The sequence below is a fragment of the Macaca thibetana genome, chromosome 7 (assembly GCF_024542745.1).
Source record: "Macaca thibetana thibetana isolate TM-01 chromosome 7, ASM2454274v1, whole genome shotgun sequence".
Taxonomy (NCBI): Eukaryota; Metazoa; Chordata; class Mammalia; order Primates; family Cercopithecidae; genus Macaca; species Macaca thibetana.
In genome coordinates this window covers 140,517,633-140,544,493 of record NC_065584.1, presented here as the reverse complement: position 1 = coordinate 140,544,493, position 26,861 = coordinate 140,517,633, and the positions used below count along the sequence as shown (strand labels likewise).

Here is a 26,861-nt window from a genome sequence, read left to right as displayed (position 1 = left end):
TTTAATCCTCTTTATTACAGAATAGTACTTCATGATATGGATATATCACAGTTTTACCATTCTCTCATTGTAGGATATCTGGATTGATTCGAGTTTTTGTCCCTTATGAGTAAAGCTGCTGTAGACATTTATGTACACGTTTTTATGTGAACATAATCTGCATTTCTCTGGGATAAATGCTGCATTGCTCTGGGATAAACGGAGAAATGTACGAATGTACAAATGTACTGTACCAAGAAGTACAATTGCTTGGTCATATGGTAGTTGCATGTTTAATTTCTTTTTTTTTTTTTTTTTTTTTTTTGAGACGGAGTCTTGCTCTGTAGCCCAGGCTGGAGTGCAGTGGCCGGATCTCAGCTCACTGCAAGCTCCGCCTCCCGGGTTCACGCCATTCTCCGGCCTCAGCCTCCCGAGTAGCTGGGACTACAGGCGCTGCCACCTCGCCCGGCTATTTTTTGTATTTCTTAGTAGAGACGGGGTTTCACCGTGTTAGCCAGGATGGTCTCGATCTCCTGACCTCGTGATCCGCCCATCTCGGCCTCCCAAAGTGCTGGGATTACAGGCTTGAGCCACCGCGCCCGGCCGCATGTTTAATTTCTTAAAGGATAGCAAAACTTTTCTAGAATGGCTGTACCATCTTACATGCCCACAGATAATGTCTGAGTGATCCAGTTTTTCAGTATCCTTGCCAGTATTTGGCATTGACACTCTCTAATAGCTGTTCTTATAGGTATATAGTGATATCTCGTTGTGGTTGTATTTGTATATCCCTAATGGCTAATGATGTTAAATACCTTTTCATGTGTTGTTTACCATTTATACAAACATCTGTACTGTTTATATATCCTCTTTGGTGATATATTTTTTTCAAGTATTTTGCATACATTCTAATTTGATTGCTTTTTTTGCTGTTGAGTTTTGAGAGTATTTTTAACATATTCTGTTTTTAACATATACCTTTGTTGGATATACGTATGAAATGGTTTTTTTACACTGAAGCTTGTCTTTTTTAATTAACTTTTTTAAAAAAATAAACTATTTCTTAGAGCAGTTTCAGATTCACACAAAAAAGGACCAGAAGATCCAAAATTTCCCATACATTCTCTGCCTTCACACATGGATAGCCTCTCCGTTATCAACATCCTGCATTAGAATGGTACAGTTGTTAAAACTGGTTTACCTTCATTTACACAGTATTACCCACAGTCCATAATTTAGATTAAGCTTCACTCTGGGTGTTGTACATTCTTTGGGTTTCGTCAGATATATAATGACATGTGTCCACCATTAAAGTATCATAAAGAGTAGGTTTACTACCCTAAAAATCCTCTGTGCTCTGACTATACTTTCTTCCCTCCCCTCTAACCCTTGGCAACCACTGATCTTTGTACTGTCTCCATAGTTTTGCTTTTTCCCTGCATGTCAGTAGTTGTAATCACACAGTATGTACCCTTTTTAGATTTGCTTCTTTCACTTAGTGTAATATGCATTTCAGTTTCTTTGATGTCTTTTCATGGCTTGTATAGCTAATTTCTTTTTGGCACTGAATAATATTCCATTAATGGATATACCACTGTTTATCCATTCACCTACCAATGACATTTGTGTTGCTTCCAGATTTTGACTATTATGAATAAATTTACTAAAAACGTGTACCAGTTTTCATATGAACGTATTTTTTTTAATCTCCTTTGAGTAAATTTCATGGAGTGCACTTGCTGGGTCATAGGGTAGGAATCCATTTAGTTTTGTAAGAAATTGCCAAATGTCTTCCATTTTGCATCCCCACCGGCAGTGAATGCAAGCTCTGGTTGATCCACATCCTTGTCAGGATTTGGTGGTGTCAGTGTTTTGGATTTTGGCCATTTTAATAGGTATGTGTAGTATCTCATTGGTGTTTTAGTTTGCATTTCCCTGATGACACATGATACGGAGCATCTTTTCACGTGCTTATTTGCCATCTGTACATCTTTGGTAAAGTATCTGTTCAGGTCTTTGTCCCATTTTTTAATGGGGTTGAATTATAAGAATCTTTCTGTATTTTGGGTAAGTCTTTTATCTAATGTGTCTTTTGTAAATATTTTTTTCTCTATCTGTACCTCATCTTTTTATTCTCTTGGCAGTGTCATCTGCAAAACAGAAATTTTTAATTGTAATGAAGTCCAGCTCATCAATGCTTTCTTTTATGGATAGTACATTTCGTGTTATATCTAAAAAGTCACAAATGCAAGGTCATCTAGTTTTTCTTCTATGTTGTGTTCTAGGATAAAGTTTTGCATTTTACATGTAGGTCTGTAATCGATTTGAGTTAATTTTTGTGATGAGTGTATGGTATGTCTCTAGTGTTTTTGTTTGTTTTGTTTTTGCATGTGGATATTCAGTTCTAGCACTATTTGTTGAAAAGACTGTCTTTTCTTTGTTGTATTGCCTTTGCTCCTGTGTCAAAGATCAGTGGCTATATTTCTGTGACTTTTCTGAAGAGGACTGTAGAGGATTGATATACTTTCTTTTTTAAATGTTTGGTAGAACTTACCAGTGAACCCATCTGGACCTTTTGCTTTTGGTTTGGAAAGATTATTAATTATTGATTCATTTTCTTTAACAGCTATAGCCATATTCACATTTTCTATTTCTTTTCTAATTTTGCAGATTGTGTCACGCAGGAACTGGTTCATTTAATGTATGTTATTACAGTTGTTGGCAGAGTTGTTCATGTACTTCCTTTATTATCTTTTTAATGCCAGGGGATCTGTAGTGATGTCCCATCTTTGATTTTCAACATTAGTAATTTGTGAATCTTTTTCTTTTTTAACCCTTCTTTTCCTAGTTTCCTACAATGGAAGCTTAGGTTATTGATTTTAGGTCTTCTTTTCTAATATATATGTATTCAGTGCTATAAATTTCTTTCTAAGTACTGCTTTTGTTGTTTCTCACAAATTTTGACATTTGTGTTTTCATTTGAATTACTTTACAATTTCTCTCAGTTTCTTCTTTGACCTATGTGTTATTTAGAAGTGCATTGTTTAATTTCCACATATTTTGGAATTTTTCAACTATCTTTGTTTATGATTTCTAGTTTAATTCCTCTGTGATCTGAGAGGAGATACTGTGTAATTTCTATTTTTAAAAAAATTTGTTAAGATGTGTTTTATGGCCCAGAATATGATCTGTCTTGGTGAATGTTCCATGTGAGCTTGAGAAAAATGTGCTGTTTTTGGATGAAGTGCTCTATATAAGTTCTTTATATCCTGTTGGTGGTGGTGTTGAATTCAACTATGTCTTTCCTGATTTTGTGCCCATTGGACCTGTTCATTTCAGAAAGAGGGATGTTGAACTACAGAACTCTTCGAGTGTAGTAGTCTATTCTGTTTCTCTTGGCAGTTCTGTCAGTTTTTGCCTTACATACTTAGAAGTTGTATTGTTAGGCTCATATACATTCAGGATTGTTATGTTTTCTTGGAGCCTTCACCTATTTATCACTATGTAATGCCCCTCTTGGTTTGAAGCCTGCCTTGTCTGAAATTAAAATGTTAACTCCTACTTTCTTTTGACTAGTGTTAGCATGACGTATCTTTTTCCATCCATATACTTTTAATCTGTATGTATACTTATATTTAATAAAGTTGGTTTTTGTCGACGACATATAATTGGCTCTTATTTCTTGATCCACTCTGACAGTCAGTGTCTTTCAATTGGTGCATTTAGATGATTAACATTCAAAGTAATTATTGATATATTTGGATTAATATTTATCATATTTGTTATTTACTATTTATCATCCTTGTTCTTTGTTCTTATTTTTGTCTTCCTCTCTTTTTTGTTTTGCCTTATGTGGTTTTGATTGAGCATTTTATTTGATTCTATTTTATCTCTTTTATTGATACACTGGTTATATTTCTTTCTTTTGCATTTTTTAGTGTTTGCCCTAGAGTTTTCAGTACACGTTTACAACTAATCCAGGTCCACTTTCAGATAACACTATACTGCTTCACAGGTATTGTGAATACCTTATAATAGCAAAATAATCCTAATTCCTGCCTCTGGTTTCTTATATTACTACCATCATTCATTTTGTTTATATAGAAGCATATGTGTCTGTATAAAAGCATACATAATTAAGTACATTGTTCCTGTGATTCTTTTGAAGAAATTATCTGTTGAATCAATTAAAAATAAGAAACATTTAAAACTTGATTTTACCTGCACTTTTTCCTTCTCTGATGCTATTTCTTTATTTACATAGATTCGAGTTCTGACCTTTATTATTTTCCTTCTCTCTAAAGAATTCTTTTTACAGTTCTTGCAAGCAAGTCTACTGGCAACAAATTCCCTCGATTTTTGTTTTTGTGAGAAAGTATTTCTTCTTCACTTTTGAAAGAAAATTTTGCAGGTATTAATATTCTAGGTTGGGTTTTTTTTTTTATTCTCTTGACACTTTGAGTGTTTCACTCCACTCTCCTTGCATGGTTTATGATAATCAGATATAATTCTTATCTTTGCTCCTGTATAGGTATGGTATGTTTTTCCTGTAGCCTCTTTGAAGATTTTTTCATTATCTTTGATTTTCTGTAGTTTTGAGAATTATATGCCTAAGTATAGTTTTTTTGTTTGTTTTGTTTTGTTTTTGACATTTATGTTGGTTGATGTTCTCTGAGCTTCCTAGATCTGTGGTTTGGTGTCTGACATTAGTTTGGGGAAATTCTTTTGTCATTATTATTTCAGAAATGTCATGTGTTACTCTTTTTCCTATCCTTCTGGATTTTCCATTACACATATGTTATGCCTTTTGTAGTTGTCCCACAGTTCTTGGATACTCTGTTCTGGGTTTTGTTTTCTTTCGTTTTTTCAGTCTTTTTTCTCCTTGCTTTTCAAATTTGGTGGTTTCTACTGAGTTAAACCTCAAGCTCAGATTCTAACCTCAGCTGTGTCCAGCCTACCATTAAGTGCATCAAAATTATATCTCATTTCTGGTAGTGTTTCTAATCTCCTAACATTTCTTTCTAGTTCTTATAATTTCTGTCTATTTATTTATATTGCCCATCTGTTCTTGCAGTCTATGTACTTTATCCAGTAGAACCCTTAGCATCTTAATCATAAACATTTTAAATTCCTGGTCTGATAATTCCAACATCCCTGCCACATTGGACTATGTTTTTGCTGTTTGCTGTGCTCTTGAAACTGGATTTTGCCTTTTACTGCCTTATAACTTTTTCTTTATAACCCGGTAGGAGTTACTGAATAAAAGGGTCTGCTGTAAATAGGCCTTTAGTAATGTGGTAGTAAGGTATGGGAGGGGGAAGCATTCTATAATGTTATCTGGAGGTTTCAGTCTTTCAGAAAGCCTGTACCTCTGCCTTGTAAACTTTACAAGTGCTTCTCAGTCTCTCCAGTGCCCCCTTACTTGGAACAGGATGGCTAAACTGGTCTGGAGTTGGGTTTCCCTTTTGCCCAGGTCAGTTATGCTCTGATAAAGCTCCAGCAGGATAGGCTCTGGTTGATTCAGTTTCTCCTGAGGGTAGGATTATTAGGAACAGAATGCTTTGGCATATTTCACAATGGTTCCTTTTCTCCTTCCCTTGCCTAAGGCGTGAAAGTTATCTCCAATATTCAGAGGAGGTTTTTCTTAAATATTCACTGAGAAAACCTGGTCAAGCTCTTGTAAAAGTGTGGAGATGCTTGAATATTGGATTCCCCTGGAGTTTATCCCGGACTTGTTCACTCTGAGCCTCTTGTAATTCATCAGTTATAGTTTGTTTCCCTGCTTTGGTACAGATTCTCATGGAGGTTTGTGCTTGTGGGTTTCTGTTCAGGCAAGCTACAATTCTCTGCATTTTCCTATTGGTCTCTCCAATTTGGGGGGCTGTGATATGACCCCTGACCTTACCACTGTGACAAATCCTAAGAAGAGTTGTTGATTTTTCAGTATTTTTCAGCTTTTTTTCTTGTAGGACTTAGTGTTGACTTACAGCTTCTTACATGCTAGACCAGAAACCAGAAATCGTAGCTCTTTTTTAAAAAATTAATCTGCTTCACAGTCTTTTGTAGAGCACAAGTCCAATTTATCAGTTTTTCTTTTGGATAGTATGTTTGGTGCCAAGTCTAAGAACTTTGCTTCGCCCTAGATCTGAAAGAGTTTATTGCTTTTTTTCTGAAATGTTTTGTATTTCTATGTTTTACATTTAAGTCTGTGATCCATTTTGAGTTAATTTTTCTGTAAGGTATGAGGCTTAGCTTGATGTTGATTTTTTAAAAATTTGTTTTAATTATAGTAAAATGCACCTAAGATAAAATTTACCACTTTAGTCATTTTTAAGAAACAGTTCAGTGGCATTAAGTACCGTCACATTGATTGTAGCCATCAACACTAGCCATGCATAGAACTCTTCATCTTGCAGAATTGAAACTCTGCACCCATTAAACAATACCACCTCATTTTCTTCTCCTTCTAGTCTCTGATACCTACAGTTCTACTTTCTGTCTTAGAATTTCACTATTCTAGGTACCTCATGAAAGTGAAATCTTACAGTATTTGTCTAGTTTGGGGTCTTTTTAAATTTTTAATTTGACATAGTTATTTTAATAGTACATGTATATATTTATGGGTAACACGAGATATTTTGATACAGGAATGCAAAGTGTAATAATCATATCAGAGTAAATGGGGTATCCATCACCTCATGCATTTATCCTTTATGTTATAAACAGCCCAGTCATCCTTTAGTTATTTTTAAATGTACAATTATTTTTTACTATAATCACCCTGTTGTGCTAGCAAATGCTAGGTCTTATTCATTTTTTTTGGTAACTATTAACCATCCCCACTTCCCCACACACCCCCCACTCCCACCCTTCAAGCCTCTGGTAGCCATCCTTCTCTCTCTCTCACTTTCTCCCCATGAATTCAGTTGTTTTAATTTTTACCTTCCACAAGTAAGTGAGATTGTGTACTATGTTTTTTTCTGTGCATGGCTTATTTCACTTAAAATAATAACCTCTAGTTCTATCTACGTTTTTGCAATGACAGGATCTCATTCTTTTTTATGACTGAATAGTACTCCATTGTATATATGTACCACATTATCCATTCATCTGTTGATGGACACTTAAGGTTGCTTCTATATCTTGACCATTGTTAATAGTGCTGCAGTAAACATGGGAGTGCAGATATCTCTTTGACATACTGATTTCCTTTCTTTGGGCTACATACCTAGCAGTGGGATTGCTGGATCATATAGAATCTCTATTTTTAGTTTTTTGAGGAGCCTGCAAACTATTCTCCATCGTGATTGTGCACCAGCCACTGTGTACCACTAACAGTGTATGTGAGTTCTCTTTTCTCCCCATCCTTGCCAGCATTTGTTATTGAGTGTTTTTCTGTGACTGGCTTATTTTACTTAGCATAATGTCTTCAAGGTTCATTTATATTGTAGCATGCATCACAATGTTTTTCTTTTTTATGTCTGTTGAATAATATTCTACTGTATGTATCATATTTTTTTGTCCATTTATCCATCAATAGACACATGGATTGCTTCTACCTTTTAGTTATTGTGAATAGTGCTGCTCTGAACATTAGTGTACAAATGCCTGTTCTAGTCTGTGCATTTATTCTTTTTGATATATACTCAGAAGTGGAACTGCTGGATCATATGGTAATTTTAACATTTTGATGAACCACCATACTGTTTTCCATAATAGCCACACCATTTTCCATCCCCACCAGTAGTACACAAGGATTCCACTTTCTTCACATCTTCACTAACACTTGTTAATTTTCTGGGTTTTTATATGTTTTTTCTTTTTAATAGTAGCTATTCTAATGGATGTGGGGTGGTATCTCTTTTTTTTAACCTGTGAGTGTCTGATTGCTTTAGCACCATTTGTTAGAAAAGCTGTCTTTCCTCCATTTAATAACTTTTCATTTTTGTCAAAACTCACTTGAGCATATTTGAGTGAGTTTACTTCCAGGTTCTTAGTAATGCTTCACTAATGTATGCTTCTGTCCCTCTGCTGATAGCGGGGTAATGACAAGCTTCATAAAATGAATTGGGAAGTTTTCTCTCATCTTCTGTTTTCTGTAAAGGAATGTGTAGAATTGGTGTTAGTTCTTAAATGTTTAGTAGAAATCTCTAGTGAAAACATCTGGGCATTTACATTGAATTTTAAAGTTTTGTTAGTCAAACTTGTGTCAACATAATGAGAGTGAAAGGGTAAAATCACTCTGGGAGGAGAAGTGAGAGAAGATAGTTGCAATATAACTGAAAGAAGATCAGTATTTGAGATAAAGACACTTTACAGATTTCTAAGAGAGAAACAAAATTTGGGCAAAAAGCATAATCAGGCATTTCATAGAAAGGAAATGTGTTCAAAAACCTACAGAAACTTGTTCAGACTTGTTAGTTCTCAGGGAAAGGCAAATTAGGACAGCCTTTTCCTACCCAATGGAATTGGCAAAACTTGAGTTTTCTGCTACTGGCAATTACAACTATCTGCTCTGAAGACTGAAGTGTTACTCACAACTTCATTTTTTGTTCTCTCTCCTTTGGTGATGTAGAAAGAACATTTAATTCAGACTAGGGAGTTGGATAAATTAGACAGTATTTGTTGGAGTATGTGCTTTGTCTTAAATTTTTGAAACAGTCTCCACAAGTCATAGAAAACTCTTCCTTCTTAGGGGAAAATACTCATCTTTTGCCTTTATTGCCTTAGTAGACGCCTTTATAAGTATTCAGGTGCCTTTTGATTCTAGACAATATAATCGTTTTAGATGTTTCTGTGTTTACTGCTTATTCTCATTGGTTGGTTACTTCTTTAAACTTTGTGCTTTGAGGTTCACAGATTTTTAAGCATGCCTAGTTTGAACTGTAGCAGGTTTAGAGTAAGGTAAGTGTTTGACCCTTACTCCAGTTTGATTTCATTAAGTTCCTCTTGTGGTCTGAAGAGCATAAGACTAAAATAAGATTATTTGGGGTAAGATTTTAATTACATTCACATTATATTCCATTGCCATTATTACTTGAATGTAGGTGTGGATAGATAGTATAGCTCCATAGATCATTGCCTTTTGGTTTTGATCAAATCAAAAAGGTGTTCCTGATCATTTAGTTATTAGAGTTTACATTAGAATATTGTTAGGATCTAGACCCTCAAAGCTTTAGCCTACAATACTCTCATATTGCTTACAAATACTCTGGCACAAATTTTCCCTGGCTTTGTAGGAGTAGCCTTACCTGTGCTTTTACATCAGCATTCCCCAACGTGGTCTAGTAGTTTTCAAGACGATCCATGAAAATAAAGTGTTTTTTTCATTAGTTTGGGAAATGATGTATAGGATAGCTGTCCAACCCACTCTCAAATGGATACAACATATGTGAGCATATTCAGGTTCGTGATCAGGCCAGGCTTGGTGGCTCATGCCCATAATCCCAACACTTTGGGAGGCCAAGGTGGGTAGATCACTTGAGGCCAGGAGTTCGAGACCAGCCTGGCCAACATGATGAAACCCCATCTCTACTAAAAATACAAAATTAGCCAAGCATGGTGGTACACACCTGTAATCCCAGCTACTCGGAGGCCAAGGCAGGAGAATCACTCGAACCCGGGAGGTGGAGTTACAATGAGCCAAGATTGGGCCACTGCACTCCAGCCCAGAGCAATAGAGTGAGACTCCATCTCAAGAAAAAAAAAGGTTTTGTTACAGGAAAGTGGTCCCAATCAGACTCCAAGAGAGGGTCCTTGGATTTAATGCAAGAAGTAATTCAGGGCAGGACCACAGAGTAAAGTGAAAGCAACTTTATTAGGAAAGTAAAGGAATAAAATAATAGCTCCTCTATAGACAGAGAAGCCCTGAGGGCTGCTGGTTGCCCATATTTGTGGTTATTTCTTGATGATATGCTAAATAAGGAGTGGATTATTCATGCTCCCCTTTTAAGACCATATAGGATAACTTCCTGATGTTGCTATGGCATTTGTAAACTGTCATGGTGTGGGTGGGAGTGTGGCAGTGAGGATGACCAGAGGTAAACTCTCATGGCCATTTTGGTTTTGGTGGGTTTTGGCCGGCTTCTTTACTGCAAACTGTTTTATCAGCAAGGTCTTTACAACCTGTATCCTGTGCTGACTTCCCATTTCATCCTGTGACTTAGAATGCCTTAACATCTGGGAATGCAGACCAGTAGGTTTCAGCCTCATTTTACCCAGCTTCTATTTAAGATGGAGTTGCTCTGGTTTACACGTCTCTGAGAGTTTCATGATCAGTCTTGTATTATAAGGATAGGGGAACTTAACCCTTAAATTAAAATCCAGTTTTAAACAATATTAAAATCCTGGCTTATTTTATTTAACCCAGCAATTCCTAAATTTACCTGAACGTTAGCCACTTTCTCTGTGGGTTACCTATGTATATTAGGAGGAACAGTCTTCACAAAGTGTGCTTCTAGAATACTGGCGATACGTCACTAATCTATACTAACTTCGCAGTTTTCTATTTGTTCCAGGTTGTCATATGGTTGGCTTCTGACGTTTTCAGATACCTTTTATACTTGACAACTGACTCCTACCTGTGTTATATTATAATCCCTTACTGACTATAATACATAAATGCCTTATTGTCTGTGCCTGTGGTTCTTGGTTTTAAGTGAAGAACAATAAGATATTAGCTTAGTCACTTTTTTTTGGTGGGGGCGGGGGGGCAGATATTGAGATACCGATCACTTTGCTGTCCTAGTAAAATCTAGAAAGGAATTAATCTGCATGTATCATGATTGAGGGCAGTCTACCCAAGAGATTGGCAGTTTTATATACATTTTAGATGTAAGCCCTGCAAGAATAATAGATGACCTCTTTTGTCTCTGTATGCTCAACTCTGAGACAGTCATTAAACTTTCTTTTTCTTTTTTAGAGAGGTCTTGCTCTGTCACCCAGGCTGGAGTGCAGTGCCACAGTCATAGCTCACTGCAGCCTCAGATTTCTTAACTCAAGCCATCCTCCTGTCTCAGCATCCCACATAGCCGGATCTATAAGCACACATCACCACACATGGCTTGTTTATTTTATTTTATTTATTTTATTTTATTTTATTTTATCTTATTTTTTGTAGAGGCAGGGTCTTGCTCTGTTGTCCAAGTTGGTCTCAAACTCCTAGCTTCAAGCAGTCCTCCTGCCTTAGCCTCCCAAAGTGTTGGGATTACACGTGTGACCTATAGCTGCTGGCCCAAACTTTTAAGTATAGCCCATAAGACATGCTGTGCCATAGACATACACAGGCCAGTACAGTAGCCACTAGTTACATGTGGCTGTTGAATATTTGAAATGTGGCTAAATCAAATTGAGATGTGTTGTAAGTATAAAATACACATTGGATTTCAAAGACTTAGTATGAAAAAGATCTAAAGTATCTCAATATTTATATTCATTGCATATCAAAATGTTAATAATATCAAAATGTTAATAATGTAACTAAGATACATCAAAATGTTAATATTTAATAATTACATTAAAATATTTTACTAAATGTAGTATCTGTTTTTTACTTCTTAATGTACTAGGTAATTTAAGATTTCTTTGGTTCGGATTATATTTCTATTGGATAGTGAGACTGTAGGCACTTTTCCCATGAACTGATAGGTTTCAGAGACTAAGCCTGATTATCCAGGTTTTTATAAAGCTTTCTGGTCTAGGGAAAAATTGTGTTACTTAGCAGTTTTTCTGTATGGGTGTGTTTTTTAAACTTTTGGCCAAAAAACAAATGATTTCTTATCCATACATTGCTTTGAAGTAGCCCGAAAAGAGATTACTACCAGACATTCCTACATAGAATTATGCTTTAGCACAAGGAGAAAAATGAAAACTCTAGACATTTCTAACTATATCCTTAATAAATTATTTTACCTATTTCCACTAATAACTCTTCTATCTTTAAAAATATATCAGTTTTGATATCTTCCTCTCTAGAGAATCATTTGAACATTGAGGAGATTAATTCATAATTTTTATCTCCTTAGATAGCCTTCTCCTTTATAGATTATGAAATGCTTTTAGGCTAGATTTTCTTTCCTTTGGTTCTCTTACTGCCTTGTAGAAGAGAATTTTAATATTAACTATCAAATTGGTTTTCGTATTTTTTTTGCCTTTAGTTATAAGAAAAGTTCTGTGATTCTTGGGTTTAAGTGGAGGACTACAAGACATTGAACTTGGCGACTTTATTTTTTGGATCATATTTGGGATATTGAACTCTTTACTGCCCTAATAAGCTCTTAACTCTAGAAAAGAGTAATAAGTCATATCTTACAAGTATACCTGTAGGGCCATTTTAGCTACAATTTTAAGAAATGTTCTCATATTAATTTATATGAGACATTGGTACAGTCCCTAATCTTCCCATTAAGCACCATTACCTATATATGCCATCTTAATGGAATTCTCATTTTAACTTCACTCTCTAAACCATTTCCATTTTGGTTTTCTTTTTTATAATCTCAGTTAAGCACCTAATACCATGGTCTGGTTTAATGCTTTTCAGTAAAAAAAAAAAAAAAAAAAAAGACTTGTACGTACTTAGCATGTCACCTATTAGTGACACCTGAAGTACATTAAAAAAAGTGAAGTCACATTTATCCCCTTATTTTTCTCAGTTTAAAGATCTGCCTTGTCTCTGACACAACTTTTTCTTTTTTTATTTTTTGAGACGGAGTCTCGCCCTTTTGCCAGGTTGGAGTGCAGTGGTGTGATCTCGCCTCACTGCAACCTCCAACTCCCTGATTCAAGCAATTCTCCTGCCTCAGCCTCCCGAGTAGCTGGGATTACAGGCATGCGCCACCACGCCCAGCTAATTTTTGTATTTTTAGTAGAGATGGGGTTTCGCCATGTTGCCCAGGATGGTCTCGATCTTCTGACCTCATGATCCGCCCACCTCGGCCTCCCAAAGTGCTGGGATTACAGCACTTTTATGACTTTCTTAATGTAACGTTAGATACTAAGCCACATGGATGTGTAACTTCCTCTGAAACTATGCAGTAGGGGAAGAAGAGTTGTTTTCCCCACTGCGCAATCCAGTGATGTTAGCATGCCCTGTGTTTTGGCTTCTTTTTAAATGTTTTATGTATTATAAAAACTTAATAACAAAAAGTTTAAAAAGCTTTTTAAACATTTGAAAAGAAAGTAAAGGCTTAAAATCTCATCTCCCAGAGAGAATAGTCATCCTTACAGATGGGTCACTGTGCATGCAGCTATCTCATGTTTTCATTTCCTTATTTTTATGGAGATTGTTTCCTGTTCTGTAGACTAGGTAAATTTGCCTGTATTTGGAACCTGCACCTACCTCTGAAGGTTTAGCACTAGAGGGCATTGACCTTTAATTCAGCTTATTTACTGACAATATATAATGTTTCTACGACAAAGGAAGTTCCAAAATGGTAAGACTGGGGCACAAAATGTTCTTCTTGATTAAAATCCCAGTGTAAAATAGAGGCATTATTATCAGACATAATCATAGCATTTTTAACTGAATAATGGAGCCAAATAAAAATCAATATGTGACCTTGAACAAGTCTTTTTTTATCCTAATTTATAAATGAAAGGGTTAGACTAGATTTAGTTTTATGTGGCATTCATTAAGAACCTATTACATGCTTGTTATTACAGTATGGCTTTTTATATAAATGTTGAATCTTTATTTAAAAAATCTCTGGAGGAGATAGAGTATGCCTCAGGGGAAAAATAATTCATCTACATTAAGGGCATATAGCTTGTAGTTGCAGAATTGGAATTCTTCCTGTCAAGACCATGTTTTTGGTTCCTGCTATATTTACCATGGTGTTTCTTGCTAGATAAATTTATTTGAAGATCTTTTTAACTTTATATGTGTAAATGCTTTCCTATTATTTGACTTATTTGAGTCCTGTTGACTCTTTGAGCTTTTAATATTAATATCAACCTGAAAATGCTTACATTGAAGAAAACTGGGAAAGCACATAGATTGAGACTAAAGAGAGCAGCACAATTTGTTCAGTACTCTGCCTCCCCAAAATATGTATTTTTACAATCCTGTTAGAGCAAATTAGCTATTTTTTAAATATTACAAAGGTAAAATTCAGTATTTGGAGCAACCAGCAATCACATAAGGAAAGATACCAATACGTGGAAGGACAGCAAAAAAGGAAAATAACTCATTAGAAAGCAAAAATGAGTCATTATATTCTACGCTTTCAAATAATAATCTTTCAGTATCACTCAATGGTAGCGTAAGTAAATACTGATTAACAGTGACTCAGTAGACTGGTTATAGTGACTGAATCTTTGATTTACAGACTTCTCTTGTATATTTTAAGTTTTTCACAGTTTAAATCAACATCAGAAGGTTTTTAGATCTCAGGCTCTAGTCTCTTAGCTGTAGGTCCTACTTGGTTTATTTGCTTTTCCTTTTAAAAGGATCTGTTAAGTCCTTCCCCTCTTTTAACTTTTTTTTGTTTGTCAGAGATGGGGTCTTCCTATGTTGACCAGGCTGGTCTTGAACTCCTGGCCTCAAGTGATCCTCCCATCTTGACCTCCCAAAGTGCTGGGTTATAAGCATAAGCCACCACACCCAGCCCCCTCTTTTAACTTTTCATTGTAATATGTTTTGAATGTATACAAAAGGAGAGAAAAGACATTGAACTCTCAGGTCTTTGTTATTCAACTTTAACAATTAGTTTCATAATCTTATTTGTCTGTAACTCTTCATTGGTTATTTTGAAGAGAATCCCAGACATCATATCACATTTACAGTTTGTTTGAATCAGTGTCCTTATAGCTACTGGTGGATATCTCTTAAACTCTAGATCCCTTTAAAAAATTCTTGAAGTTTTTTATTTGTTGAAGAAATTGGATCCTTTGTCCTATGGAGTTTCCCACAGTCTGGATTTGCTGATTTTATCTTCATGGTGCTATGTAGCATATTCCTCTTCCCCTTTATTAATATAAATTGGTAGTTAAGTAGAGATATGTTTCAGTATTTCAGCAAGAATACTTTGTAGGTGGTGGTGTGTACTTACACTGGGAGGCTAAGCCCCTTTCTGTCTAATGGAACATACTTCCTTGACTATAGTGAACTAGATATGATGTTGCTCTAGGGAGAGATGTTTTTCTTTTGAGGGCGTCTGAGGCAAAAGTCATTCCAGGTCCCATTCTTCTGTTTCTTTATACCCTCCACTATGGCACTCCGCCTTTGAACTTCAGGTTAGGGATTGTTGGGAAGAGACTATTACCCACCTGTTGTATGCTCCTAAATTATTTAGTTAAGAATATAGAAACCAAATGACTATTCTGAATAGTAGCAAATACAGTATATCTAAAAAAGGCTGGCCGGGCGCGGTGGCTCAAGCCTGTAATCCCAGCACTTTGGGAGGCCGAGACGGGTGGATCACGAGGTCAGGAGATCGAGACCATCCTGGCTAACACGGTGAAACCCGGTCTCTACTGAAAATACGAAAAACTAGCCGGGCGAGGTGGCGGGCGCCTGTAGTCCCAGCTACTCGGGAGGCTGAGGCAGGAGAATGGCGTAAACCCGGGAGGCGGAGCTTGCAGTGAGCTGCGATCCGGTCACTGCACTGCAGCCTGGGCGACAGAGCGGGACTCCGTCTCAAAAAAAAAAAAAAAGTTTTCCCATCTCTTTAGGTTTCCTGTGGTACATGTAGCCACTGTCCCTACGGGAAAGGTTCAGCTAGCATTGCTGTATCAATTTCTGAATGTATCATTGCCCTTTTGTACCTAGGCTTTCTTGAACATTCTGCAAAGACTTAATAAGTGATATTTATAACACCACAATTTTCTGGATTTTGAACTAATTCAGCTCTAGCAAGGCCATATTCTCATCCTGGGGGAGAGAAAGCAGAGTCAGTGCCCAGATGCACTTAAGTGATATATTTACCTCTAGCATTCCAGAATCCTGGAAAGCCCATCTTCCTGCAATCCACCCCTTGAATCTGTTTTAATGCCCTTTTGACTTGTATGGTTCTAATATATAGTTTATATCAAAGACCATGATCCAAATACTTTTTTCCACACTCCTATCCCTGCCTTGCTTCCCTTTCTCTCCCTTCTCTTTCTTCCATCCTTCCTTTTATTGATCACATGTTTATAATTGCCTAATGTGTTCCAGGCAAAGTGCTAGACTTAGGAAGCAGGTTAACAAGACATAGGCCTTGTGTGCAAGGGAAGGGATGGCCCATTGGGACATTTCATTATCTATATTTAAAAAAAAAAGATCACATCACACATAGAATCCAGAAAAACTCAGCCCCCAAATGTGAAAAGCAGAAGTTTAGAAGAAAATAAAATAACATTGTGAGCTCACGATAAGGAAGATTTTTTAAAACACATCAAAAGCACTTTTCATAAAGAAAAATATTTGACTAAATTAACATAAAAACTCTCCTTGGACAATGAACACTTAAAAAAAAGCAACATGCTGCTGATGGCGAGAAGTTATTTGTAACTCAAGTAATTGACAAAAGATTAGTATCTAAAGTATAAAAAGAGCTCCTATTAGTAAATAAAATAATAAAAACAACCACGTTAAAAAGGGGTAAAGGATATGAGTAGGCAGTTCACAGAAGAAAACTTAGTAGTCAGTAAGTACATTAAGGTGTTCAACGTCACTGATAAAGAAATGCGTTTTAAAACAAAATATTTCATACCCACCTGATTGGCAGAAGTCTGTCATTACCAATTTTGGAGAGGATAGAGAGAAATGAGTCTTATACACAGCTGATGGAGTAGAGATTGGCCAAAATTACCTTGAAAGGCAATTTGGCAATAATCAGAAAGTTGAAGATAAACATACTGTAATGTGTGTGCGTATATTTGTGTATGTGTCCAAGAAAAAGTCCTGCAATAAGAATAACAATATCTCCATACCAAATATTTGTTACAATGTTGTATGTTACAGTACAGAGCTGGAAATACGGTAAGAGCCCATTATTAAAGAATAAATAAAGCAGTATGTTCAAACAGTGGAATACTGTGCATATTAGTTTGCTAGGGCAGCCATAACAAAGTACCACAGACTTGATGGCTTAAGTAATAGAAATTTATTTTTTACCAGTTCTGGTGGCTTGAGGTCCAAGATCAAGGTGCCAGCATGGTTGATTCCTTCTGAGTGCTGTATCTGTTCCATCAGGGGTTAGGGCTTCAACATACAAATTTGGGGAGGAGTCTGGACATACAATTTAATCCACACTTCTATGTAACAGTTAAAATGGATAAACTAGAATGTACCAAAATAGATAAACTTCTAATGCCTATTAAGTAAATATTTTTTTTAAAAAAAAAGAATGATACATGCAGCAGAACTTAATGCCTGTGAAGTAAGCAAAACTATTATATTGTTTATAGAGATAGTCAACATTTGTAGTAAATGTATATACATTCATGGGAATAATAACTTCTGGATAGTGGTCACCACTGAGAAAGGAATGGTGGAATGAGATAGGAAAAGATCCCATGGGAACTTTGTCTGTAAAGTTTTCTTCCTTAAGGAAAAAGTTCAGGTTTGTTCAAACTGGCTAGCAGGTACATGGGTGTTATATTATTCTTTATAACTTTCCTATATATTTGGAACCTGATAATATTTTTTAAAAAGCAAAGAAAATATTATATCAATGAATGAAATAGTGTTATTAGTAGAAGTTGAATATTCATTTGAGTAATATGATCTAGTAATCAAATATCAGGCACAAATTACCTCATGATAAAGTTCATTCTTCTGGTTGAAATTAATTTTTATGTTTAGAACAACAATAAAATCAATAAATTTTTATAGCATCCTGTGTCAAAAGCAAGAAGTTTACTTTCCATACGTAAAAACATGTGAGCTTTTGAAATGACTCATTTGTAAAGCATTGAGTTGCGTATATTAGGGAACTTCTTATAATGTATCACAATACATAGGATATGACATTTTGTTCTAGAGCAGTGACTTTCAACTAGGAACATGTGGAAATAATGCGGGGCAATTTTGCTTGTCAAAATGTCTAGGAAGCACTCCTGGCATTTAGTGAACACCGTCATATGATTCCAAACATCTTATAATGCATTTGATGAACCCATAAAGTAAAGCAGGGTGCCATCCTAAATGTCAGTACCTGGTTGAGAGACATTGGTCTTTGGTTAATTTCCTTTCATGAAACCTAGAGTCTCTAAAAATTCATAAGAGCAGGCAAGCACTGTGAACAATGATTATTTCAAAGGCAACTTGGGTTACAGAGAGAAACAGAACTGATACTTCGAAATCTGTTGATTAGGCACTGGTAGTATCTAAAGGAAGTTTTTTCTTAATTTTATGATCCTAATTATTTTTTATTAGGTAAAATTAATAACATAAAAATTAACCACATAAAGTGTACGATTCAGTAGCATTTAGTAACTTTACAGTGTTATGTAGCCATCACCTCTATCTAGTTCCAGAACATTTTTCATCATTTAAAAGGAATGTGCATTAAGCAGTCAGTCTTTATTTCCCCAACCCCAACCAACCACTCATCCACTTTCTATCTCTCTGGATGTAGATATTCTGGAGATTTTGTATACAGGGAATCATACAATATGTGACCTTTTATGTCTGCCTTCTTTCACTTAGCATAAAGTTTTCAAGGTTTATCCGTATTGTAGCATGTGCCGGTACTTAATTCCTTTTTATGGTTGAATAACATTTCATTTTAATAATATGTCACATTTTGTTTATCCGTTCATCCATCGATGGTCATTTGGGTTGTTTCCTCCATTTGACTTTTGTGAATAGTGCTACTATGAACATTCGGCACATTTGTGTAGAGGTTTTTGTTTGCATTCCTATTTTTATTTCTTTGGGTGGAATTGTTAGGACAAGTGGTAATTCTGTGTTTTAGCTTTCTGAAGACATATCAGGTTTTTCAAGAGCAGCCAGACCATCGTTCATTCCCACAAGCAGTGTACAAGGATTCCAATTTCTCCCCATCCTTACCAAAAGAATCCATTATTTTTAAGAAAACAAAGTAAATGAATTTAAATGTCTGCATGGTGTGATTCCAAGTGTTTTTTATTTCCTTTTTTTCTGGCTACACCTTTTTAGAATTAGCCACCATTATGACTATTATTGTTTTTAAAAAACATATAAAATTTTGTTTTATAGCATATGAGCAAACAAAAGTAAAAGTAAATAGTTTTCATTTAATATAAGCAAGTATAAGGTAAAAATAAGATTTGCTATGATGGACTGTGAGCCAAGTCACAACCTGCAAAAGGGATCTGAAGTCAATGTGTTTTTAACAGAATTAATTATTTTATAAGAGTAGAAGCTAAGAGTTAGATTTTTCCTGGCAAGGATAGAATGTAAGAGCTTCTTCTAGTTGTACCTCCTCTCTCTCAGATTGTCTTTGGGTTAAATCTAGTATCTGGTATTCACAGATACCTCTGTTTCTACAACACAAGAAATTTGAATCAAGTATATAGGAATTGTGAGTTACTCTGACTTCAGACTTGAGGACTCCAAATAAATGTAAACATAGCATTGAACTTTCGGATAGAGGCTACACGTGGTGTTGGAAGGGATAAGTGAGAGTCTCCTAGAATATTTTCTGCAGTAAAAAATAGTTTATCAACAATTTGTTGAAATTGGGAGACAGATTCTGAAATGTTTCTAGCAAACAAGCTGTCTAAATGTTCTTTCTGTCATACTGTTGCTTACATTGTATTATATATTGTATATGTTTGGCCCATGACTGCTAATTTATTTATTGTATCATGTTTTTGTTTGAATAAAGGGAAATATTACATGGTATTTTTGTAACGTATTTCTTTGTGAGAAAGTAGGATTAGACTAAGTTTTAATTTTTAAACACATGCTTCCTAAAATTTGTTATTTCTTTTGTATAGCCCCCCTAGATAAGAAAGCTTTATCCAGCTTCACTCTATAGTTTGATTTACAGAAAACACAATATGCTTTCTCAAGCTATATCTCTGTTGCTTAAATTTTTATCTGCTTTATTGCTGGTGTTTTCCCCCTCTTCCCTACTACTTTATATCAATAACATTCTGGCAATATGACTTGAGATGTAAATCTTGAAAGATTTAGAAGATAAGTAGTTAGCATGTTCCATAAATGTAATAGTTATGATACCACAGCACAATTATGGTACTGATATTTTGTTTTTTAAAATCTAATACCAAAATACCAGACTGATACTATTTAATTAAAATTTTTGTAAAAGTTAAAAATCAGCAAAACTGGAAGTTCAATGCCTGTTTTATCAATTATCAACAATAATCAATTTAAAAAATTAGAAAAAAATGTTGAGCATACATTGTCATTTGAACAAAAGTTATTTGCAGATAAAATTAGTAATATCGTTTTATTCAAAAGTAAAAAATGGCCTCAGAGGCTGCCCGTCTGCTGGTCCCCACACCACATGTGCCTTCCCTGCCTGGGTCTTGCTGTCGTCACCACCACTGCACCGTGGCTTTCATCACCAGCCAGTTAATGCACTCGGGGTCTTCCTTGTCCACATCCTTGGGCGAGAAAAATCATCATCAAGCACATGATGGTCATCAGCATCACACAGTTTGCTGCAGTGACCAGCCACACAGTAGTGTTCCTTGACCAGACCGAGGACATCTTGGCAAAATATAAAGAGGGAATTGAGAAAAGCCTTAGGAAAGTGACAAAGAAGTTGTTTGTAGAAAACCCTAAGGCTGATGATGAATTTGTGGAGAAAACCCTAAGCAGCATATCAACCAGCACAGATGCAACATCCATAGTCCACAGCACAGACCTGGTGGTAGAGGCCATTGTAGAAAATCTAAAGGTGAAAATCAAACTCTCCTAGAGGTTGGACAAGTTTGTTGCTGAACATACAACTTTGCCAGCAACACTTCCTCTTTGCAAATTACAAGCATAGCCAGTGCTACCACCAAACAAGACCAATTTGCTGACCTCCGTTTACTCAACCCAGTGCCCCTGATGAAACTTGCAGAGGTCTTTAAAACACCAATGACCACCCAAAAGACATTTGAATCTTTGGTAAACTTGAGCAAAACCTTGGTAAAGCATCCTGTTTCTTGCAAGGACACTCCTGGGTTTATTGTCAGCCGTCTTAGGATTCAACACCTCATGGAAGCAGTCAAGCTGCATGAATGACTTGACGTATCCAAGGAAAACACTGACACTGCTATGAAGTTAGGAGCCAGGTACCCCAGGGGCTCATCTGAGCTTCTAGATTACGTTGGGCTGGATTCTGTGAAGTTCATCATGAATGGATGGCATGAAATAGATACGAAGAACCCCATATTTCAGCCCAGCCCATCCTTGAAAAAGCTGATGGCAGAGAAGAAGCTTGGCAAGAAGTCTGGAGAAGGATTTTACAAATACATAAGATGCTCAGCTTCTCTGGCCCTGAGAAGAACCCTTGTGAGCGCTTACCAGCCAGCACCCAAAGTGCCTATGAGAATACTCTTTAGTCAGACATTCCCTCACACAGCACAGTCTATTCGATATGCATTTTGATTGTAATCTATCTGAAGTTATTTTTACACTAGTTAGAGTAGTAACAGATTCCACCATTAAGAACTAATTCCCATGTTTAGTCTGTTTATTTCTGTGTACTTTCTGAAAAGCTTTATACTGTTGGTGCCTTGGAACAAATGCTGTCATTTTTGTAAAGAATTGCCTGAATTCATTCTCTCATAAGGGGAAGATACTTGCTCTGAGAGTGAGAGTGAGAGTATATTGTGTTCATTGTTGCCGCGTGGCAGTCACAAGCCATTGGGACAGACAGGGTGTGTCTGTGGAGTGCTGCAGCAAGCAGCACCTGAATCTTGCCTTTATGAGAACATTTTGCCCCTTGCAGCTTTGAGCCTTACCCTACCTTCTGGGCACAACATAAGATGTTTTGTCTCCATTCAACTCATCATCAAGATGCTGCTGCTGCATTGGTGGACTTATCTCCATGTGCTTGGTTTGCAGTAAGAGGTCGGCTTTCCTGGTCATTCAGTTCCACAGATCGTAATAATTACTATCTGTCTGTTTTGGGGTTTTTTTCCCCACAAGAAATCAGTGTTGCAAAATTGCCTATAAATGGACTCTAACAAAATACAGTCTTTTAGTCTGTCAAAATTTGAGTTGAAATAAACATGTATAAAATAAAATTGTTTAAGAAACCCCAAAATAATAAATGAACATTCAAGTTATGAAATACTTAAAAGTCAAATATTACCTACTTTTATTAAGTGCAGGCTCAGATGTGTATTGGTGGTTTATTATTGAATGATACGTGTATTTTTGTGCATATTTTTCCAGCTGCTGAAAATGCTTTCTTAACTAGTTGGAGTAATGGTAAAAAGAGAGATAATTGCAAATATATTCTTCTAACTCCTTTGTCCATAGGTAATTCCATTTCTTTTTTGATAACTTTGATGTTTTGTTATTTGAAATTTTATTTACTTGAATTTTCATGTATTTAATTTTTAATCAAAGTTTTAGGAACTTACAATTTATTGACTTAAAAAGATATTACAAAACCTGCCGAGAAAAACCACAGTTACCCAAACCACTAACTCATTGCCTGTCAGAAAGAACCAGGTCCTTTCTCTTCTTTTACATCCCTACCTCTGTCCAGTGACAAACATTTGGCAGAGAGGAAGGGAGCCCTACTGATGGTGAAAAGTCCAGCTTCCTAGGTTATCACAGAGGGTAGAGAGTGATTTCAAAGAGCAAAGAGAAAATAGCCAGCCTAAATAGATTTAATTTCTAAGATGTCTCTTTTTAACTTTCTGAATATACTTTAAAAATACAAGTATATAGTATCCAATTTGTGTTTCTTGAATGCAGCGTCTTCCCTTAACCTTCGTGAGGATTAAAGTTTTGTTTTCTTTTTGCATAGTGTTATTTCTTCCAAGTAAGGGTTTCACCCCCTTTTTTCTCTGTCTTTCATATTGGAGAGTTTTTTCCAGTTGTCTATCCATCTGAGTATATTTAAGAGTAGGGCACAAAAAGTTGATAGGAAGCTCTTCACATGTAAATGGTGCTTCTGCTTTCCAATTCAGGAGGTCTGTAGTGGGACCCAGAAATTTGCATTTTTAACTAGTTTCCAAGTATGCTGATACTGTTAGTCCAGGAATCATATTTTAAGGACCACTTTATTAGGGAGTGCTTTTGTGATTCTATGATCTATGATCTATGGAAGGGAATGGAGGGGAAGGAAACAGCTTGGGCAGAGGGAAGGTTGAACTGCAATGCTGAAGAGTTCCGAAGATAGAATGACCAATCAAAGCTGTCTCAAGTTGGGGGAAGGGGCTGGTCCTTAATATCCCCATGTTGATTAGTGTCTAGATATGGGCTGTCGCTGGAAATTGGTATGACCTTGAGAAGTGGTATTTCCTTCAGCCTAAGCAATCATACCCAAGGGCACAGACACTGAATGCTGACAAACACCGAGGGCTTTGTGCTGCACTGCACTGCACTCCCAGCAGTGGGTCAGAATCCTTTCCTGAAAAGGGAAATGGAGCATTGCATTATGTTGTCTGTACATGATCCTTCCCAGTCAGCAGGGAAGCCTCATCCTGAGACAGCTACTTTTTCTAATTTTTCCTTTATCATGTATTAATTTTACCTATTCTAGAACTTCATGTAAGTAAAATCATACAGAATGAACTTTTCTAGGTGTTTTATATGGCTCAGTATAATATCTATTAGATTCATCCATGTTCCTCTATGTATGTATGGGTTTCTTTTAATTGCTGGGTAGTATTCCATTGTGTGACTATGCCACAAAGTGCTTATTCATTCTTACATTGATATCATTTGCATTGTTTCCAGTTTGGAATTATTATAAAGATGATATGAACATTCTTTTTCTTCAACATCTGTTTTGTGGACATCTAGTTTGATTCCTGTTGGATAAATACTTATGGTAGGTTTATGTCTAAATGCTAAACTAGTCCAAGGTGGTTTTGCGTTTCACATTCCCACCATAAATATATGAGAGTTATGGTTGCTTCAAATCCTTGCCAATATTTGGGTCTTTGGCATTTTTAATTTAAGCCTCCTAATGGTATATCATTGCGATTTTGATTTGTATTTCCTTGATGGCTTGGTTCCTTGAACATCTTTTCATGTGTTTATTGGACATTTTTGTACATTTTTGTGAAATAGCTATTCCAGTTGTTTGCTCTTTATTTATTGAGTTACCTGTCTTTTACTACAGAATTGTAGGAGTTCCTTATATATTCTAGGCATAAATGTTTTGTCAGGTATGTTTTTCAAGTATTTTATTTAGTTGGTGGTTTTTTTACCTTCTTAATTGATGTAGTTCAGTGAATGGAAGTTTACTGTTATTTTGATTGGGTCTGATTTATTTTTGTTTTTAGAAACGGTCTCGCTCTGTTGTCCTGGCTGAAGTGCAGTAACATGATCAGAGCTCACTAAACCCTTGAACTCCTGGGCTCAAGCGATTCTCAGCCTCCGAGTAGCTAAGGGCTACAGGCATGCACCATCACGCCTGGCTTTTTAAAAAAAAATTGTAGAAATAGAGTCTCACCGTGTTGCCCAGGCTGGTCTCAAACTCCTGGCCTCAAGCAGTTTTTCCGCCTTGGCCTCCCAAAGCCTTTTTAAAAATGTTTATTGCAGCGGGGCACAGTGGCTCATACTTGTAATCCCAGCACTTTGGGAGGCCGAGGTGGGTGGATCACCTGAGGTCAGGAGTTCAACACCAGCATGGCCAACACAGCAAAACCCCATCTCTACTGAAAATACAAAAATCAGCTGGGCGTCGTGGCCTAGCTACTGGGGAGGCTGAGGCAGCAGAATCACTTGAACCCTGGAGGTGGAGGTTGAAGTGAGCCAAGATCATACCACTGCACTCCAGCCCAGGTGATAAAGTGAGACTCTGTCTCAAAAAGAAAAAAAAAAAATGTTTATTGGTTCTGTAACCCTAAGAAATCTTTGTCCGCTCTCACATCAGCATATTCTCCTATGGTTTCTTCTAGACATTTTAAGCTTCAGCTCAAATTTTTCTGTAGTATGAGGTTTGTACATTTGTTTACAGATGTGTCTAGTTACTCCATCAGAATTTGTAGTAACGATTTTCTTTTGTCCCTTGAATTGCTTTGGTACCTCTGCTGCAAATCAGTTTACTGTCAGTAGAAGTCAGGTATCATTAGTCAGGTTTCATTCATATAACTTTTTCACTGCATGCAATGTTACTTTTTTCTGGCTGCTTTCACAATGTGCTTTTTATCTTTGTTTTTTCATCCTTTTGACTATGTGTGGGTTCTTTATAATTATCCTGCTTGGAATTTGCTGAACTTCTTGGATCTAGAAATTTGTGTTTTTCTTAGAATTTGGAAAGACTTTGGCCATTTATTAAATATTGTATTTTTCTGTCTCATTATCTCTTCTCTCCCATTGTACATAGTTAGACCACTTAATATTGAACTTTAAATTTCTGAAGCTCTGTTTATTATTTTTTTAAAGTCTTTTCTTCACATTCAATAGACCTATTGATTTTCCAGTTAAGTGGCCCTTTTTCTGCCATCTGATCTCAAATTAAGGCCATCCAATGAATTTTTCATTTCAGACATTATACCTTTTAAGTTCTGGAACTTCCATTTGGTTCTTTTTCATAGCTTCCATTTGTCAGCTGAGATTTCCCCATGCAAACATTTATTATGACCATATTTTCCTTTAAATACTTGAAAATGTTTATAATACTTGCTTTGAAGTCCTTGTCTGATAATTCTGACACTTAGATCATTCAGGATTTGGTGTCTGTGAGCTGCTTTTTCTCTTGACTCTAGGTCTTTTTTTCCTGTTTGTTCACTATAGTGTATTTTGCTTGTATAATGGGCATTATGGGTGACATATTATAGACTTTGGATTCTGTTATTTTTCTCTGATGAGTGTTGAATTTTTGTCTTAGTAGACATCTAATGTGGCTGGATTCAACCCCCAACATGATTTTTTCTGTGACAGGCAGCAGCAGAAATCTCATCTCAGATCCTTTCACCTTCCAGCTGTTTCTCTTTGTGAAGAACCTTGGAGTCTTCCTCAGGCTAGGGTCATTCAAATATTGGGTGTAGTTCGTATTGAAATTTTGCAGCACTTTCCTTTCTGGGATTCTACCTTTCACTTTTAAGCTGCCTTGGCAACCACAAACTTTGTCCTTTTTAAGCTAGCAAGACAACAGATTCTACCAGTGCACTTTGGGAGGCCGAGGCAGGTGGATTTCTTGAGCTCAGGAGTTCTAGACCAGCCTGGGCAACACCGTGAAACCCCATCTCTACTTAAATACAAAAAATTAGCCAGGCGTAGCAGCATGTGCCTGTAATCCCAGCTACTCAGGAGGCTGAGGCAGGAGAATCACTTGAACCCAGGAGGTGGAGGTTGCAGTGAACTGAGATCTCGCCTCTGCCTTCCAGCCTGGGCGAGAGAGCAAGACTCCATCTCAAAAAAAAAAAAAAACTATACCAGTACAGTTTTCTCATTTAAGGCTAACTTCCTTCCAGTTGCTACCTGCTTTTGATTACTCTTTTGACTTAACATTTGTTTTTGTATTTTGTCCAGAATGTATAATTGTTATGTGTGGCAAGTTAATTTTAATATATGTTAAATTGTCATTATCTGAAGCAGAACACTGAAGCATTATTTTAATTGAAACAATTAAAACAAAGTATATTCAGGTAATAGTTTAGGAAATTATGAAACATCTGCTAAATGGAATTACAAAAAATACATGACATTAAAAATTTGAAGACTATTAGAATATGATTTTGGCAAATTTAAATAATACCCTGGTTTGATTATAGCTGTGTTAAAAATTAGATATGTTCATGAATACATATTGGAGAGAATATGT

At 36.2% G+C, this 26,861-nt stretch overlaps 1 protein-coding gene and 1 pseudogene across 3 annotated transcripts in view; both read left to right on the top strand.

The window, feature by feature from the left end:
- The window catches only part of RFX7 (regulatory factor X7), a 159,199-nt gene that overhangs the window by 32,090 nt on the left and 100,248 nt on the right, over positions 1–26,861 (top strand). The window lies entirely within an intron of this gene.
- Positions 284–24,886, top strand: LOC126958479 (hydroxyacyl-coenzyme A dehydrogenase, mitochondrial-like; annotated as a pseudogene). Its single transcript, XR_007727198.1, has one exon. The product of XR_007727198.1 is annotated as a hydroxyacyl-coenzyme A dehydrogenase, mitochondrial-like (transcript).